The sequence below is a fragment of the Struthio camelus genome, chromosome 17 (assembly GCF_040807025.1).
Source record: "Struthio camelus isolate bStrCam1 chromosome 17, bStrCam1.hap1, whole genome shotgun sequence".
Classification (NCBI taxonomy): domain Eukaryota; kingdom Metazoa; phylum Chordata; class Aves; order Struthioniformes; family Struthionidae; genus Struthio; species Struthio camelus.
Genome location: NC_090958.1, coordinates 20,397,690 through 20,417,323, shown reverse-complemented (window position 1 = coordinate 20,417,323; position 19,634 = coordinate 20,397,690). Strand labels below are relative to the sequence as shown.

The window sequence follows — 19,634 nt, the reverse complement described above, 5'->3', positions numbered from 1 at the left end:
TTAAAAATCTCTCGTGCTTCAGCAGCACTTGAAATCCAAGAGACAACCAGAGTTTGACTTGGCTGAGTTACAAAGGCCATTTCCTTTCTGATTAGCCCTGTTGTCGCTCACCTTCCTTTCATTCCCATCCATATCTGTGGCCATGGACGTCTCCATCTGAGGCAGCTCTTTGTGCGGCTTGTAGAAATGTGGCAAATGGAGTACAACACTTCAGGAATAATTAGTGTTTGTTATTGTCATCATTCTGCCAAATATTTGGATGATTTCAAAGACCTGCCACATTTGTCTTGGTGTGGTGGAAAGTGCTCTCCAAGAGTGTTTCCCAAGGATTAGGGTATTGAGATGTAGTTTCTGAGCACCAGGGTGTTTGCTGGGTACACACCACCGATGAGGATTTGGAATCAGCCCTCAGATGAAGCCTTGGTGCAGTCAGCTCTGTCTGCCAATGCTGCTTTGCTATAGTTTGTTTACATTTGCTAGATTCTAGGACTGTTTCCAGTAGAAAATCAAGCAGAAAATTTGCAAGATAAATCCAGGACTTAGTGCTATGCCATACACCAGTCTGGGCTACCTAATCCCACTCTGTCCTTGAAAACCATGACTTCTACATGGTGCTCATCAGCTTTTGGCTAGTGAACTTCTATATGAACGCCCTAATTGAGAAAACATTCCTATTTGATCAGAAGGTCGTTTACTCAAGCTGTTGCTGTATTGCAGCAATAAAGCAGTCTCTAACCTAGATAGGACCTGAATCTTTCAGGGTAGCAGACACCAACATCAGGCTGTCGCTGGACAACAGTAAGCAATATTGAGCAAGCTTCATGCTGCAGCAGTTCTCTGATTTGCTTGTCCTCCTGGCATCATTTCAAACATTTTAATTTCCTTTGGTCATGAGCAACACGTTGTCCATCGGCATGTTGGTGACCATTGCTTTGGACCTTTGTGAATTTGAAATCAGTCTCTTGAATTGATTTTTAGTGGAAAACATTGGGCACAGGTGCCTCGTACGCACAGAGCCTGCAATCTGCTGCACTGCTAGAGCAGCTGCAGTGTGAACTGTTGTGCAGGAGAGGCATTGCAAGGCGGTTGAGCAGCCTGCTCCTGCTGGTACCACCCTGCTCTCTGCTGTGTTTTCAAGGAGAACAGCAACTGGGAGCAGGGGAGAAGCATTAATGCTGAGAGGAGAAGGAAAGGCTGATGCTGAGGACTGGCTTTGTTTGGACCAGCGTATTCAGGGGCCTCTTTATGAGAACAGAAACGTTGTGTGGGTCCCTGCCCTGACCAGAAGTCATCAGTCAGGGCAGTGTATTGGCAGCCTTCTTCCTTCCCATGTCTGTGACTCGCAGTTCAGCATGCCAGTGCCAGCAAGGGGAGGGAGCCTCCCTGCCATGGACGTGCCGGGACTGGGGCATTCGAGGGCTCTGCTGTTGCTGGCTATTTGTATTAAGGCAAAGCCCGGAAGACCCACCCGAGAGCAGACCTCACTGGTAAAGGCAGTTTGCACCGTGCACTGGATTAAACCTGAGCTATACCCATCTTCCTTGCTCCTCCGCATGAGCTGGGGAGCACAGGGCATATTCACGTTGCCCGATAACGTGGCGTGTAACGCAGGTGTCCGCAGGAGGGGTCTCGTCTTTTCAGGCTTGGGCTATAGTCAGTGAGGACAGATGGACTCCTCTGAAGCAGGGTCCAAATCGAATCCCCCTTTGGACAAATTGGCTTCTCCTCACCTACAGTTGCCACCTGTGCAATGGGGATTGCAGTATTTCCCTGCCACACTGGGCATGGTGGAGATAGCTGTATGACAGGCATGTTACACAGTGTGAATCAAGGTCGAAGAAGAGCCTGAGACTGAGGAAGAGGCAGGAAGCCAGCACAGGCAATGGGGTTTAGCTCAGGTTCATGTTTGCTCTTTAGTTCACCCTTAAACCCCAGTTTTATGAACAAATATACATCAGTGGTGTACAGCAGCCGAAGCAGGCAGTTCAGGCTAGCAGGGCTTTGCCTGAGGATGCTTTTGTACTGCCCACCCCACTAAAGCCTAGCTTGCAGTTCAAAGTGTTTGACAAACAGAGGCCTGAAAGGAGAGAGGAGTAATTAATGTGAAAAGCTGGAGGGGTGCATGAACTAAGCGAGCCCTTTGCTTTGCTCCTTCCTTTTCCCCCTTTCCTGAGCAATGCCTCTGCTGAGGGATGTAAGAGCAGGCCTAGAACCTCCCCCAGCCCCAAGGAAGTGAATTGCTGCTTGTTGCAAATCTGTAAGTTCAAATTATTAGCACTTTTACATAGCACTGCTGCTCTTCTGTTGGTTTTTAAGGAAGGTAGCTGGTGATGGAGAATCTTAGAGGGTCAGGAAGCTAGTCTGTTATGAAGCGTCTAGTTCTTCCTCATTCTGATGCTCACAGATAAGCTTTCCCCAGGTCAGGTTCAGGAGAACAGCAAAATCAAATCATGTGCAATTACAGCTCTCTTTTTTTCTCCCTTGAATGCAAAAAAGAAAAATCAGCTGACCTGCGTCACAGTCCCTGCACCACCTCTGCTCGGCTTGGTGTATGCGCTGGTGCTGGCTTCACCTGCCCGGCGTGCGCAGCTGCTTTGTGCAGGGGTCAGGGTGCCGCCAGCTCCGCAGGCCTCGTGCTCGCCTCAGAGCAGTCTGGCTCTAATCAGTGCAGGGAGACGCTTGCTGTGTGGAATTTGGCATGCCATGGACACGGGAACTGAGCTCTGCCTCCAGAAGGTAAGCTTGATTAGAGCCGTTATCTGAGCCAGGGCCTTGTCTAGCTGCAGGATGTTACGACTCAAGCTGATGCTAGAGATGGCGTGCAGATCGCTTTCTCCAAATTCCTGCCTTTGACAATCAGCCAAGCAGATTCATGGCTTTGGTTCAAGTGGTTAGGAGGGGGAAGAGCTTGTGTTCTAATCCTGTCATGGAAACTGTGTAAAAATCCCCCAGACTTCAGTGTAAAATACGAACTGGGTGAGAAGTGGAGCTGTGGCACCACATGGCACGAAAGTTAGGGACAAGCCTTGTGTCTGACGGCGGAGATGGAGCTTGCGGGAACCTTGCTGCAGCGGCCCCGAGCGCGAGGCTCTGCCTGGGATGCTGCAGCCGCAGAAGCTGCTGATGATATCAGGGCCTGGAAGAAACAGTTTGTGATAAGACGAAGTCCTGACCTGAACTTGTGCCCAGCACTTTAAATGAGAAGGGAGCAAACCTGCTCTGGTGTGAGAAACCTTGGCTAACTTCCTTGTTTAGTTTTCCCACAGCCCGGTGCTTCCTGCTCTCCCCGGCTCTGGAAGTACCAAGATAGCATCGGGGAGGCCACGCTGGTGGGATTGCTGTCCCAGGGAGAAGCCGGATGTGCTAGCCATCCCCCTGGGCGCCCGTGCCACGGCCAGGAGGGCTGGGAAGGCCCCGCAAGCATGGGAAGGGCTTGGAGAGGCCGACTGGAGCCGTGGTGGCTGACCTGCCCCCGGGGGTATGTGAGGAGCGGGTCCTGGCTGGGTGATAAACTTTTGGTTTTGTGCAAGACTAAGCTGGAAATGAACAGGAACACAAGTGAGAGGGGCGCAGGATACCTGGAGGGAGGGAGGGAGGGAGAACTGCTTCTCTGGATATATGAGTTAATTTTCAAGATGATGCGCCCTGCTCGGAGGGAGGGAGCGCGAGTGCCTCCGACTGATTGCGATTACTGAAGGGGAAAGGGTGGAATACAAGTCTGCCTCTTCCTCCCCCTCCCTAGGTCACCGGCTGTAAATTGGCGCAGCCTTTCTGGGCATAAGGAAAAATACCAGTAGCCTGCCAAGCAAAACAATAGGTCTTTCCACTGTTGAGCCACGTCCAGACAGTCTGGGCCTGTGTCCAGCTCAAGGCTGGCTCTCGACGAAGCCTCCCCTTGCTAGTACTTTAATAGGAGGGGAAGGAGAAGCAGCAAAGAGTAATGAAACAGAGGAATGTCTGTGACATTTTTCTAAAAAGGAAAAATGTGGAGTTTCCAGTCAAACCGAAAGACTTATTGGGTTCGCTGGGAGGCTAAGTCCAGCTCCTTAGGACAAACTGCTAGATAAGGAAAACAATTTAGTCCCAAGTAATATTCACTTCAGGATGGCGCAGGCTCCGCCAGAAACTGTTTTGACTGCGCTGCTTTCATTGATTTTCTTTCCAGTTCTTCAGCAAATATAGTCCTGTCCATCTTCTCCGGGAGAGCCAGGGACACGGCAGGGTGTCCCTGCCTGCCGGGCAAGGATGGCTGTGCCCGCGACCAGCGGTGGCTGGGGCTGGACCCATGGCTCTTCCCTGGGCCTCGACCCCAGCCAGGGGCTGATGGACAAACTTGAATTGGAGCACCCGGGTGAAAAAGTGAGCCTGCCCAGAGAGCAGGTATCCAGCGAAAATCAGCCCGATAACAGCGAACCTAGCATGCAGTGGAAAAGGAGAGCCCTTGGCATCGCTCCAGGTTGCAAAAAGAGGAGAGGCAGGGATATAGCCCTAATCCCGCGTTGTCAGCACGAGCTGGGCAGCAGTTTGGTCCTGGGGACCGTGAACACTAGAGCCTTTGCAGATAGTGAGGAAGTCGTATTGGAGTTCGTACGAGTGGGGGACGGGCAGAGGAAAGGGGCCACAGTCGTGCTGGAGACCGCTCTCCCTCCCCGCTGGCTCGTCCGCTCCTGCTCAGAGCGGGTGTCGGAAAGATGTGGACTCTGGTAAACGACAGCAAACGTGTGTAAGAAGTTCTGGAAGAAAAGACAGTTCCTTCTCATAAAATGAGAGTAATGTGTATGACACAAAATTTCACTTCTTCCACCTAAAATGGAGAACATAGGAATACACTGATTCCCAGGAGTTGAAGCTATCCCCATTTGACAAAGTCAGTGTTTCATTTAATGGTAATTAATTTGTCAAGTGTGTTATCTGCTGGTTCCCTGTGTGTCAGTGTGGAATAGTGATTTGATGGTCTTAGAGAGGGGGAGTTAAGAGGTGCGTGGTGGCCCCTCAGGGGTGTGTTTAGTGGCTTGCTGGCTCTGAAGCGCACCAAGCCGCCCATTGCAGGGGGGAAAGACAGCAGCACCTGGGCGCTTACCCACACGGTCCTGTGGGGGAAAGGGCAGAAAAGTCTACACGTTTGTAAGAAACAGTAAAAGCCCTAGTAGCAGTATCAGTGGAAAAAAGAACAAGAGTTTTGGAAGAGTGAATAACTCTGCATCTGTAGGACAGAGAAGAGCTTCAGGTATTTGGGGTAAAAGAGCTTATTTCCCTCCTGCTAGGCTGCCCCGAGGGTTTTGCCTCTATCCCTAGCATTGCTGCCGGTGACTGCTTAACCTCCTTTGGGCTGGATGAAGTTGTAGACTGGGGCTCCAGGAAGGGGGAAAGGCTTTTATTTGGGGGTTTCTGAGGGCCAAGTGCTGTCTGTGTCTCGGAGCCTGTCACCTCAGTGCTCACGGTGTCCCCGAGCTTTGTGTCTTGGTGGTTTGCTTGCTGCGGAAGGCTCTCCCTGGGCGTGCTGGCAGGGGGCTGCGTAGCATTTGCTCATTCTCCTCTGTCTCAGGCTTGGTGCTGCCGTATGTGTCCAGCGTGTGTTTGAACCTGCTGGTCTGTCTGCTGGAGGCAGCCACTGGCACTTTCTGCCTCAGCTCACAGATCGCTCCATCCCTTCCTCCTGAGCTGGCCACAAGCCACGTAAGTGTGGGAAGAATATTGATCTCCTATGATCGACCAGTAAGTACTATTTTATAGAACGCTCACCAGTTCAGTGCAAGGCTCACTGGCGTTCTGTATATTTTATTTAGGATCTGGCTGCAGGCAGGTTTTCTATGTCATTAACCGTTTTGTGGCTATTTTGCACAGTTGCATTACATCTCTGGATAGCACATTGTGCTGTGCATGAGGAGGGAGAGACAGCACACAGTGAACGGGTCCCGAGCTCAGAGGGAGATCCAGCTCTTCTCAAAGAAAAGAAAGGGGCATCTTATGAACAGAACCTCACAGGGACAAAGAACTAATTAATAACAATGACCAAACATGCTTTTCACTTGCTGATCTTAAAGTGCTTTACAAAGGAGGGATTGTTTCGTGAATGGTAATTCTTGTTGAAAAAAATATTTATTGTCTCATATGACCGTTTTATGGGCCTGGTTAGGAAAAGCAAGTGAGCTGGTGCTGTATATTTCAATTTTCTGAAGACTTTTGACGCTTTGACCAGAAAACCTGTAGCTAACAGCATGTATTACGCGGATTAAAAATCGGCTTAATGACAGTTTTCAAAGTATGGTCATTAACGGAGAGGTATTTAGCGGCAGCGCTGCTGCCCACGGCGTGCCCAAGGAGCGTTCCGACATGATTTAACGTTGCTTTAACCACAACGGTGATAAAAACCTTTGCCAGTAGAGCCTGCAGACGACGTGAAGGTTGGTGCTGTAGTAAACCGTGAGGATGGCGATGTGAATCACCTGGTGAAATGGTCGTAGGCCAACACAACGCGTTACGTTACGGAGGAGCTAAGCGCAAGGTAATGCGTCCAGGAAGCGCGACGGGGCTCTCCAGTCCCCGGAGACGGGATGCTCTTGCGAGGCTCTGGCTCGTAAAGAGGCATCGGGGTGCCGGTAGCTGGTTGCCGACGGTGCTCGCGGCAGCGCTGGCAGGGGAGGTCCGGCCGCAGGAGCGTGCCCCAGGCGCAGCGCTGCCCGGAGCCGGCCCCAGCCCGCCCGGGGCCGGGGTGCCGCGGCTCGGTCGCCCCCTCGCCGCCTCCCGGGGCTGCAGACACGGCCCGCAAGGAGGGAGGGCGAGCCCGGCCCGTCAGGCTCGGACACAGCTCGCGGCCGCGGGAGGAAAGGTTTTCTTTTTCTCCCCCCCGCTTCTGAATAAATTTAAATGTCTAATTGGAGCCAGGAAGGGCCTCATTTTTGGCGGCGTCCATCCCTGTGTTTGGCCTGCAGACCTCTCTGGAGGGCAGTTATAAAGGCGAAGCAGGGACGTTGTGCAGTTCTGGCACAGGCTACACTTGTTTCATGTGCGGTTCATGAGCTTCCTTCCCCCGTGTGCGAGGCACCAGGCTCGTCGGGGATCCGCGCTAGACGACCCTGCTTTAATTAAAAAGGCACTTAACCAGCTTCGAGTGCTCCGTTCAGCTCTAGCGACTGATCCCGATCTGCGTGTGACCAGCCGCCCCGAGGGCGGTGGGCGCCCGGGCCGGGCGGACACCGCGGCGCCGTGCCGGGCCGACGGGGGCTCGCGCCGGGGCAGGTGCCGCTGCCGGGGCGAGGGGAGTTTTGCTTTTGGAAACCTCGCCAGTTTTCAGGTACCGGCATGCTCTGGAGCTGCATTTCTGCCTGCTCCGAGCCCAGCCCGGGTTTCCTGCGGCTCAGCCTTCGGGAGAAGCCAGCCCTCCCGTAAAGCTGTAATCAGAGTGTCACCGAAACGGAGCGGAGGAAATATCAGAGACACGGCAGTGCAGGTGCCAGCCAAGAGCCATCCAGGCGCAACTTTAAAATAGAGTCAAGCTATTACGAAGGTGTCGAATGTTCACAGCAGAGACAGGCGAGGTGGAGGGAGAACGTGTCATCTACTTAAGACACCGTGCGTATGTGCTCACCTCTTCATGGCTGTGAGCGGTATGAGTTGTGCAGGAGCACTCACATCTGTGCAGACCTGGTCTTGGTTGTATTACGTGCAACGCGCATAGTAGCTCCCGGCTCCCTGTGCAAGCAGGTACAAGGCAAGGATGTGCATAGGAACATGCTGTGCGGGGGTGATTTCCTTGTAGTAACTTCTGGTGCATTGTGCCAGAATCCCCCTTCCTTCCCCCAAATGTCTATGGACTGCTGGAGGCTGGGGCCTCTCTGCTCCAGAGGCCTCACAGAGAGGCAGCAGGGCCGGCAGCCGGGGGACAAATGTGCAGTCTCTGGGCCCAGGTGGAGGACGTTCATCCCTGGAGGGATATGGCAGCCCTGACCTACCCCGGAAGCCTCAGGGACACGGTCTCCGCCTCAAAGGTGAGGCGTGGAGGCGTCAGGAGTCGTGTGTCAGCTCAGCTGTGCCCAGCGAGGGATGCCTGGAGCAGCGTCTCCTCAGTAAAACCACTTTCTGGGCAGCAAAGTCCAGTTCAACAAAAGGATGAAGATCTCTTGGCCATCCCAGAGCGTGAGGCCCAGCTTCCCCTTGGCGAGAGTCAGAGTACTGTCATCTAAGGCACCTCGTGATTTCAGAGTGTTTGGAGCCCGTTTCCTCCTCAGAAGCCCATGGACTTCAGTTTCTCAGTCATTCGGGTGCTTTTGAAGACAGCCCCTTTTTCAGCAGGGCTCCTGGGCTATTCAAATTTTGCCGAGCTTCCCTTAGCCAGAGCTCTGCTCTCATTTGTGTGGGTCGCCTGAGCTGCCAGGAGCAAGATGAGACTCAGTTTCGGACCGAGGATTGCTGTGTGGAGAGGCTGTGTCTTCATTTGTTATCGCTTTAGTTCCATGATTCCTTCTTGCCATGACTTGTATTTGCAAATCATTTTCTGGCTGACAAATGGATGCACATCACAAACACCCAGCAAACAAGACACAGATGTAGATAGGAGACAGTACCCTGTGCGAAGACATTGATCCCCTGATAGCAGCCTCTCTATGCATCAGACCCGCTCCTTTTCACAAGGCAATCACTCAAGCCACTGATTACTCCGTCCACATCACTTCTTCCCACATCAGCAATTGTTTCAGGAGGAAACCTAGCATGAGAAATGGCACTTGTACCACAAGATTAAGAATGAAGCTAGGAGTAATGCAGATGTTGTAGGCCTTAGTATCTTTAAAGACTAACTGCGTTGGTGCTGGTTCCTGACCAAATTTGAGTACTTTTGTACATGCTGTTTGTACATTGCCTCTTTTTGTACATTGCCTCATTTTGTACATTGCCTCTTGCAATTGCAGCCGCTCACTCCAGTCGTCCCTCCGTGCCCTGGGCTGCTGTATAGATTTGTGCAATATTTACGTGATGGTTCCCAACACGCCGCTGAATTTTGGATATTATCCCTCTATAAACCTGGCCACTTGTGTTTCTCATTTGCAAGTCAGGGAAGGTGAAAACCTCAGTGCTCCCAAAGCCTGGACCATATATGTTGGTAAAGCATTTGGAAGCCTTTTGTAGTGAAAGCTAGTCCAGAGGCAAGTGTTCTCTGTGCCTGCTATCCATGTCCCCTGCAAAGGAGAAGAGAGAGTTTGAAGCTGGATCTCTGCCTCCGTCTGAGGTGACCCTTGTTGCTTGTGGCAGAGATGGTGGAGCAAGGCTGGTTTCACAATCTCCATCAGCTGGAGGGCCAGAAATGAAGATATAAGCAAGAAAATACTCCTTCTGAGGGCGATTACCCTCACAGACAACAGCTACAGCACAAATTCTGGTGCCTCAGACCCTGCACAGTGTAACTCCTCTTCCTCCCTGGGCTACTTGGAGAGTTTGGCTGCAGCAGAAACTGAACTCCCTCGCTGGAAGCCCGTGTAACCGCAGTGATAGCTACAGGGATCTCATCAAGTAAGAATTTCTTGGCAGGGGATAGGACCTGTCTGCCATATGGTTTCCATGTTCACAGCAGAAGGTGAACTGTGGAAGTGGAAGAAAAAAAAGATCTGAACTTCTGTGGTTGATTTTCACTTGGGACTAATTGTTCAGTGCAGCTCCAGGGAGGGACTGGGGACCCTGAGCCCTGCTGCAAACTCCCAGGGCATTTCACACAGGAATGTCTCAGGAGCTCTTTTGCAAAGTATTTTTATCATCGGGGGATTCTGTATTTTGATATCTCAGATATCTACTTGAAGGGCTTGATAATCAAAAGTTAAACTATCCAGAGAGTTGAATGTACAAATAATTGTCATACTCTGTCTGGCTCCAGACTTCTGCTGCCCTGCTGGCCCACCAGCCGATGGAACAAGAAGCCGATCCATTGACAGTGCATCCGTTAAAGGGAGAATATTGACTTTGCATTGGTAGGATGGTGTTTTTGGGGCTGGGTCTGTTTTTGAAAAGCCTGATTTTTTTCCCCCAGGATATGAAAGCTGCGTAAAGGCAGCTGTGATGAGCTGCCTTGTTAAGATGGTCTGCCACCTCTATTGGTCTAGCATCCTCTTCTCCAGCCTGAGGACGTGTTACACTTTTACAGTGACTGTATTAGAGGATGCTTTGCACTCTCCCACCTTCCTCCTAAACCTAGTGATAATCCAGTAGCGCATGCTCCTGGAAGCATAGTATTTCCAAAGATTATACTAACTAAATAGCGACAAATCTATCTACCTCCTTTAACTGTTTGTCACAGTGAAATGCCCATTTACTAAAAATGTGTGCCAGGAATGAAGCTTTTATTATACACTTAAAGTGCTGGAAGCATGGAAATTGCCTAGGTTCGATGCCATGAGTGCTTGGTGGCACTTGTCACTCGAGGTGAACAGTTTTGTTCCTTACAAGGGGGGAGCAGAGAGTTTGTTCTTGGAGGGCAGTTCTAGATCCCCCAAAAGAGTGCATTGCACTGGGGGCTGTGGGAGACACACACCCCGAAGCTGAGTGTGTGGTGGGAGACAATCTTGCCATCAAGGTATGTTAGGGGAGGAATATGGTAAGTATATACTGTAAAGCTAAATCCAAGGGCTGGGGTTCAGTAACACACTCCCCTGCCGGAATTGAAATTCATTCTGCTCTGGGAGGGCCTGGTTTGCAAACTGCAGCTTCCAACTGGCAGCAACAAAGAAGTATAAATGGCTAAGCAGACATAGAAGAAAAGTCTCTCTGTGCCTGAGAGACAAAGACACTCACTTCTCTCGAAAAAATATTTAGGCCATTTCTGATGCCAAAATCATCACAAGTGTCCAAGACACATGTTTGCAACAGAGCCATGACCCATGTTGTCCTCCGATCTAAAGAACTCGGAGAACGACTCAAAGCCTCGCCACGTCCGGGGGAGCAGAAGGAGCTGCGCATGGCCCACGGGGCAGGAACCCAACCCCTTGGACGGGAGGGGAGGCACTGAAAGGGTGTGAAGTGGAAAAGATGTTCAGTGTGAGCGCAGGAGAGATTGCGGAGGGGCCGTACAGCACTTGTGGGACGTGTTCCTATGGAAAAGGTCTGATTGATACTGCTGTGGACACTGGAGGGAAATCTGTGATGCTTGAAGGATGCGGTTGCAAAACACCTTTCGCAATGGGCTACTGCACAGCCAGCCTGGCTGAGCAGGAGTGGGTGGCGCAAGCAGTCCTTGATTTTAGTTTTCCAAAGTTAGCATCAGAATCCAGTGATAACGTTGCACGTGTCAGTAGGATGCCTGCTGCACTGGGTGGGTGCCGGCCGCTCCTCAGTATCTTAAAAAGTGCGCTTTCACCCTTGAACCTCCTTGTGTAAGGAAGTAGAGGGTGTGCTATGTCTTTGCTTACCAATGTCCTGCAAGCCAGCGATAGCTGATCTGTATCGTGCTGCTTCTATAGACAATGAGTCACTATTCAGTTAGGAAGTTCATGCTTGTTTGCATGTACGAAATGGTATGTCCTAGGGTGTTGCTGCAATACTCTGGGGTACCTGCCACGCATTCGGGTTGCAATGCGTTGCCACTTTGTAAAACAACAGCTGAAAACTGGCATGCGTTCTGAGAAAGGGGGAAAACTCCCCTGTTCCTTCCAGTGGGTCATTTAATGAGCCCAGTGGCATCATGTGTCTGTCTTTAAATGTCTCATTTCCATTCTGATGAAAATGTTGCTAATCAGAAATAACTAAGGAAAGCCAAATAAATAGCAGTTGGTGCATTTGAATTCTTTGAACGTTTTTGCAGTGTGTCTGTATAGGCACAGAGTGTTTTAAAACACAAAGCGTAACATCAAAACAGTAAAAGTAGATCAGAATGTTCTGTCTTGAGTTTAAAACAATACCTTGGAAATTTCCAAGTCTTTCCTGTTTGTCCCACTGTTCACTGGACTCTTCTGCGCTCTTCTGCTGTTTACGATGGCAAAGCTATTTGATTTTTTCCTACTTACAGGCATCGATCTGGAGGCACTTAGCATATTTTGCTAAAATATGCTCTCTCCAAAAGTTTCCTAGTATGCTCAGGCAGGATGGAAACATTCTGATTGTTTCAATCAGATCCCTCTGTCCTGGAATAGCTATGGTGCCTTTCCTCCATCCCCCAGGGACTGCTGGAGAAGGGAGGGACCAGCTGGGTTATTCTCATTAGGCAGTTTTGGACTCAGGCCAGAGTTTAGCTGTAGTAGTTGAAGAAGGAGACCCAGAACCTCTCATGACTTGAGGTCAGACTAAAGTAAAGCTCCCTCCTCCTGCTCTAGTTCTGGCAGGCAAATTCCATCACTGCACAAATATTTTGGCAATCAGTGATAATGGGAAAGGAAATGCAGAAAAGTCCAGTCCATAAGGAATTCTCTAAACTAGGACACTCCAAAAAAAGCAAGCTGGCAAGTGGTAGGGCTCTGCTAGGCCCTCTCCATTCCCCGTAACAATGGCTTTTCCTCTTATCATCTAGTAGAAAGACTTGCTATAGCCTTGCTTCTCGCTCCCTGACGTTTATTACCTGGGAAATGCGGCAGTGTGTGATTTGTAGCAACGGGCTGCTCTTTATGGAAGTGTTTTATGCTCTAAGTGGTTACAGCAGTGTGGGATGGTGTGTATATTTTGGTATCTATAAACAAAGCAGCTCAAGAATGCCTTGATACCAAAGGTTGTTTTTGGCTTTTGATCAAATACTTAATGTCTAGTTTTTTTGACTTTTTTTCTTTTTTTTAAGAGCTCAGTTGCTGAAAATGAGTAAAAAAGAAAAAAAAGCAAAGTGAATCTTCTCACTCATGCGATTCTTTTCAGGAAAGTGGAATAATTTCCAGGTCTTCTCAAGCGTCCTGGCGATTCTGTGATTGCTAGCTCGCAGGAGTCAAGGGAACAAGCGCGTGCAGCCAGGGCTCTAGGGAAAGGCCCGTCCTCCGCAGGGCAGCTCCCCGTCTCCCCGAACGTGCGGAAGTGAGCACGAATTCCCTGGGAGTGCTGCACCGTCTCAGGCTGCGGGCGGAAATGGGATTTCCCATGGCTGTTATGAAGCAGGGGCAGACGGTTACGGAGTGGTCAGCGTGAAGCCCTTCGTATCCATCAGTCTGAGTCCTGGCACGCTTGTTGCTGCAGTGTTTCCCTCTGCCCTACCGGGCACAGTCTGCAGAGCACCTCTGGAGCTGGTGCCGCCTTCGCAGCCAGCAGCGGGGCATCGCGGCCAAATGGGGGCCAGCAGGTCCCGCGGCCGCAGGCAGGGCCGGCGCCCGCCGCCCCGGCTGCCTCGGCAGCCCCGCGGTCAGCGAGCGAGCAGGAGTGCCCGAGATTTCCGAGTCTCTCCAGGTTTCCGCAATGTTTTGGGGAAAGCAGGTTTCTTTCCCCGCCGCCTGCGCTCAGCGGCCGCGGCGCCGGCTCTGCGGGAGCAGCGGGAGGCCGGGCTGGGGTGCCGGCGGCTCCCTCCCCTTGGCAGCGGCGCGGAGAGCCCGGCTCCCTCCGAGCAAGCAGGGCTGCATCCTGCACGATGTTTGTTTTGTCTTTTGAAATGTATATTGTGACATTACACAATAGTATCAGTTTCTCTGGTTTGAAGAGCTGGATACTTGTGTTTCATACTATTTTGGTATTCATTTCAGTTTTTATCATTTTAAGGTTCATGCGTTTCTAATTGTTATGAATACCATGCTAAAATTAATAGTTCTATGGTTGGTTTATTACATTTAGTAAAATTATGTGCATGTAATGTTTGCCAAGAAAAGACACAGCAGAGACTTTAATCATGTAAAGATGATAATTTAGTTGTTACACTTGTTGAAATGATGGGATTAATTTTTTAAAAGTTTACAAACTAGAGGAGAAATGTAAAACATTAATTCAGTTAGACAAGCAAGCTAGCAACTGGCAGATCCTTCCAGACCAGTGGAAGAACACACACATTAGAGTCACAGCGGGGGGGGAAAGTGGCACTGGACAGTTTTATAATTGCAGGAGTTTTTATCATTCAGGCCAGATACTCCTTGACTTTCTCTGATGATCCCAGAGTATTTTGAAATTACAGTGCACTTCATGTCTCCTCTCCTGTCTCTGCTGAAGAGACCACGGGTTTACCTTGTGCATGGAGAATAAAAATGGTTCACAAATCAAAACTCTGCATTTTGAGTAGATCCTTTCAGTTCCGAAAGGTATAAATGGACATGCGAATCCCAAGTCTCCGTCTGCAGCTGAGGCTGTCCACGGCTGCCCTGGGGGAGACGGGGGAGCCCCACGAGGCCGGCGCGTGCTGGAGGGTGCTGGTTGCGCTACCGGGGGGTGCAGGGACACGTCGGATATGGGCACTTTTGGCAGCGGTGCTGAACCGGAGCACCGAGGGCAGGACGCTTAGCGGGTGCCTGCACGATGCTTCCCAGTCAAAGCCCTGATCCAGTTCCCTGCACTAAGAGCATCTGCTGTGCATGGATTTGCATGTGCTATAGTGAATATAGATATTATTTCGCACTTGCTGCAAAAAACCTGGTCATAACTTAGACATTAATTCTGCAGAGCACTTTGTAGCAGATTGTCAGGAAAGAAAAGAGAAATGTAAAATAAGTCTTGTTTACTATAGGTGATGATGTGGCAAAATAACTCAACAGCCAGTTCTCAGGAGTTTATGACAATAATCATGAATATGTTTTATAAATGTGTAGCAGTGTGAGTGGACTCAATTCTGGCTGAATTTAAATAATACAGCTTTGTGCAGCAAAGCCTAAATCAAATGGCTATAATTTATGCTGAAATGTACTACAGGATGCATTTATTCACAAGTAGGTGCTGATTGTAGCATTGTGCCTGATTTATGGTGCTTTTTTTATATGAAAATTCCTACCAAAAATAATATTTAGAGTCTCCCTTTATTTACTGAGCCCCAGCAGTTTTCTGTAGGCACCATGGCAGGAATTGCTTATCTTTCTGCTCTGCTTCCTCAGCACGCCTGGCGGGTGCCCGGCAGTGGCTGTGGCTCTACATGCAAAACGTCGGCGAAGTGGGTGAGACGGACACGTGTGCTAACGCTGCTCCGACGGGCTGGATTTCTTGCAGCCATGTGCGGCTGCCCAGTTGCTATCCGTTCGCAGGAGCGCTGCTATTTCCGATGCACAGAGGTATGGCCCGGAGGAGGTTAGCTCTTGTTGGCTAACAGGCTGTACAGACAACAGCTATGATGCACGACATTTAAAACGTTTTATTTTTACCACCATTCTGCACCACTGGATGAAGGAATAACTTCCCACCCGTGCTCAGAGAGTGCAACTGCAAGGGCAGGGCGGGAACTGCCTGCAAACAGTGCAAGGGAAGCGAGATGCTCCGAGAGGACACTGGAGATTCAGAATGGGAAAATGTAGGCTGAATATCCAGAGAAATTCCTATGGTTGCCTAAGGGACCCCCTGCCTGGGGATCGGGTGAATGTGCCCCAGCTCAAAGGAGGGGAGAGGCAGCAGGGAGCGGAGGGAGAGGTCTTGCGCTGCTGGCGGCGGTGGGGGCTGGCTTTCTGCTGAGCCCCGCGGCGCCAGTGAGCGGAGGCGTCGGGCCGGGCCGGGCCGTGATCCTGCTGCGCCATGGGGGCCGGTGCCACCACCACGCTCGGGCTGGAGCTGGCGGCCGCCACTGCGGCGGCGTGCCGGGCTGCGAGGATGCTCCGTCCCTACATCGGCCTCTGGCCAGCAGCCCCGTTTCTCCCTCGCTCTCAGCCGTCGTGGGCAGAGCTGCAGCCTGACCTCCTCCGACACAGCCGTTCCCACGTTTGGCAGCTCTTCCACTCAACTTGTCTCATTTTGCAGGAATGTTTATTTGCTTTGGGACCCAGCTGACGGGCCGGCACCTCCAGAGTCACCGCGGGCGACGTGTTTGTGCAGAGCCGAGGGGGAGCCGCGCTGGAGCCCGTGATACCACGCTGCCTTGATGCTGTAAGTGGCCGTCGCGTTCGGAGCTTGATTAAGATTAGTAAGACTGAAACGAATTGAAACAATTCCCCCTCATTGTCAGCAAGTGATGGTGGTTATAGTAACTAGGTCAAGAGAGAAGGACTCATCTCTCGGCCCTCCGGTTGGGTTGGAACGGACGGCGATCTGGGCTTGGACGGCATATGGGTGCACTTAGACTACGCAACCGTAAACTCACAGGATTCACGTCTGCAAGCTCTTTTCTGACACACGAACGGGTTGAGATGCAATCGCCTGTGACATCTTTGCCAATTCCCTGCGCGGCAGACCGGCCCGCGATCCCACAAAACCAACGTGCGGATCCTGCAGCTTTCAGATCTCATTAAACCGGACCCTTCACGGCTCAGGCTGCCGGGTCGGGGGCCGGTCCCAGCGCCGGCACGTGCCGGGGCCGTACGGGCCACCCTCCTGCCGCCGCCGCCAGCCCTGGCAATGGCGCACCTTTTAATTGAAACCTCAGCAGGCGCCAGCCGGGGACTGCTGCGAGCAGACCGTGGCCATGGCTGTGGCCCTCCTCGTGCCGCCGGCTGGAGCTGCACGGCTGGTGCTGTGCCCCGGGGCCAGTCAAGGGCAGAGCCGAGGTCCCGGCCCCGGCTGCGCGCCAGCCGCCCCGGCCGGCTGCCCTGTGCCAGCACCGTCGCTAGCAAATGGCAGCGCTGTGCAAATCCCTCCCCGTACCACTCGCATCCTCCGTGGGTGATGTCCACGAGGTAGCGTGAAGCTCGAATGGACAGTTGCAAACTGGCGTTTCCTAAATTTAAAGCGCTTGGCCTTGTGACCTAAGCGAAGTTGCTGTGGCAGACGTCCTGCAGGTAATATTTTAATTGTGTGTGACACCGTCCCTCGGCACAATTAAGCTGGAAAGCTTCAGTTATCGTCCCCGCCGAAGGTGAAGAGTCAGCCCGCTGAGCCCCCTTTTCTGTGTTTAATTTTTTAGCAGTCAGAAGAGAAGGTTTCTACTGTCAGGTGAATGGAAAGATTTGGGTAATCTTGGACTTGTAGAATTACCTACACAAAGTGTCATATCTCTGGCTCTATTAGAAAAATACATAATAATTCAAAGACTGAAAGAAAAATGTATTTGAAGCATTTGAAATCCCTGAATAAATCATTTCATCTCATAATAGGTCCCAAACTATCCTGGGAGTGTGTATATCCATTAGAAGAGAGTTAAGATCCAGCAGTACTTCTTTCTTGGTTAAAATTAGTTGTGCTGAAAGTTTATCAGTGATTTATTCTGCAGAATGACTCCATTTGTAATTCTCCTTCCTGAACGTTTCAGCACCATTGTTTTGAATGATAAGAACTTGTTGTAGCAACCTCTGTCCTTAAACACTTGGAAATTCTTGTTTAAATAAACATGCAACTTCCAAGCAACATGCAGTTTAAATGTGTATCTTATTAAAAGCTGGCAGGACCAAAGCTTCCCTGCTTTCTTGCCAATGTTTGGAATACAGTAGCATTTTTACTCTGTAGTAATAAATTTCTGTGGAATGAAGGGCCATAATATTTGCAGTTTTTTGGGAAAACTCTGCCTACTTAGGTGGCGAGATGGAAAATATTTCTAATAAATAGGAAGCAGAACGAAGCAGGTAAACATTTAGGCTGTCAGCATTGTGTCTGCCGTACATAGGGCTAAATCTCTCACCCTTATTTTGAACTAGGGAAGGAGACATTTTATAGCATTTCCAAAGAGAGCCTCATGGCAAGGCATCCAAAGAGAAACTGATTTTAAACTTAACTCAAAACTAGACCCAGAATTTCCTCTCGCCTTGACCATACAGGATAGTACTGGAAGGACTCCGCCATAACAGTTGAAGTTTTCAATTTGATAACCGCAACATGGAGCTTTTAAACAAGTATTTTGCTGTAAAAGCCTTTAGCTGCTTCTAGCATCATATTTGCAAGGAAGGAAGCTTGTCAGAAAAGCAAAGCCTGGAGGAGGCGAGGGAGGCAGAGCAAACCATGGCTGCAGACATGAAAGATGGAGAATGAACACATCTTGCATCTCTGCAGCACAGCCAGACAGATGGACCTCGGACTGTTGTGATCTTCAGGTAGGGAGACCAGGGGCAGACCCTAAGGGAGAAGAAAGGATCTGCTGGGCCTGTTCCCGTTTGCTCTAATGCACCTTTCCAAAAGGCCACAGCTGCCCCTGAGCTGTCTTCCCGATGACGGCCGCCCAGAGTGACTTTTGCCTCCCAGGAGTAGTTGGTTGTTGAGGCTGTTGCTGAGAGTTTTGTTGCTTTATTGATTCTTGGAAATCATTTTATGAGCTGGGGAGGTCTGTATTTGTGCCACCTCCGCTCAGCGTACATACTAGTCACAGAAATGATCCTCATCTTTTGAGTTTGTATTCTGCAGTTTCCTGCTCTATTTCTGTGCCATCTGCACAGAAAAGGCTCGTGACTGCATTGCTTTGACCAGTCTTTCATAATGAAATGAACTTCTACTGCTGTCTTTAAGTTAGTGTTTTCTAATTAGTTCACTATTAATTAAAGGTTTTTGATGTTATGATGTGAAAATAGCTGGCAAACCAGATTGCCATTATCCAGAATTTGTGGAATTAAACTCTGAATTCCAAAATAACTTCTTCATTAATAATTTTGATTTTTCAGACATTACACAGAAACACTGGTGATTAGCAGAAGTATGATGTGTTCTCATTCACAGTATCCCTAATTAGTAGTATTTCAGTTATTAACTCTTTGGAGCAAATGAGCGAGGATAGCAGCGGTGAAGATCAACTTCTTTTCTGCGCTGGAAGTGTTTTGCCCTCGGCTGCGTGACTTCCCCCAAGGTGGGTCGCAGCTGCTGGAGAGCAGAGTCCCTGTGTGCTTCGTGCTTCCTGGGGTGGGCTCTACCGCAGGGGCTGCGGCTTCGCCCTCCGCTGCCGGCTTCTTCTCCCCGTTTTCAGGGGAGGATGCTGCGAGCAGCAGCTTTCCCTGGTCCAGCTGGATGCTTTTCCTCTCGACCCGAGGAGGCACAGCCTCTTGGCAGGGCGACATTGTCTTTTTCCTGGGCTTCCTCCATTTGCACCCGCTCTCCGTCGGGGTCGTCTGGTTTGGAGCCCGCGATCCTGGCCGGCAGCAGAGCACGCGGGCCAGCAGCCATCTCGGCCCAGGCTTGGGCTGCGGTAGGGACCGGCTCGGCCCCTGGCCCTGCGTCAGCCTTCAGGTCCCGTTTTCTGGGGAAGCCGCGTCTGTCCCGACCCTCTGAAACGCAGGAGGAAGCGAGCTGTGGCGGTTTGCCGCGACGTCGTGCTCCTCCTTCGCACGAGGGTCCGCGAAGGGTCGGCGGGAGAAGCCGCCGGCACGGGGAGGCCACTCGGCGCTGGGGAGGTCCCGGGTGGAGCCCGGCAGCGGCCCCGTCCCGCTCCGTCTCCCGCCCCGCGCGGCCGGGACGCCGCTGGCCCGGCGCGCGGCGGAGCGGGCTGGGGCGTCACCTGCTTCATTCACAACTCGGCGCGAGCTCAAGTGGGCAGGAAGCTGGCCCGGTGCCTGGGAGAATTTGTCACAGGATTAAAGAATTAATGAGAAAATACAATATATTAAAGAATGAGAGATTTTGCTAACCTCTTACCTTGTCTTAGCTTTAATTGCCTTTAAAAATCATAGGATGCAATGAATTATCATTGATTTTTCTCGATACCTTTTATTTCTGCA

The 19,634-nt window shown here is 50.8% G+C and overlaps 1 long non-coding RNA gene across 1 annotated transcript in view; it reads left to right on the top strand.

Moving 5' to 3' along the window:
- The window catches only part of LOC138061412 (uncharacterized), a 56,259-nt gene extending 37,580 nt beyond the window's left edge, over positions 1–18,679 (top strand). The window contains exons 3-4 of the long non-coding RNA XR_011135140.1: positions 14,958–15,131; positions 15,808–18,679. This is a non-coding gene — a long non-coding RNA (uncharacterized lncRNA). The remainder of the gene's footprint in view (positions 1–14,957; positions 15,132–15,807) is intronic.
- The last annotated feature ends 955 nt before the right edge of the window (positions 18,680–19,634 follow it).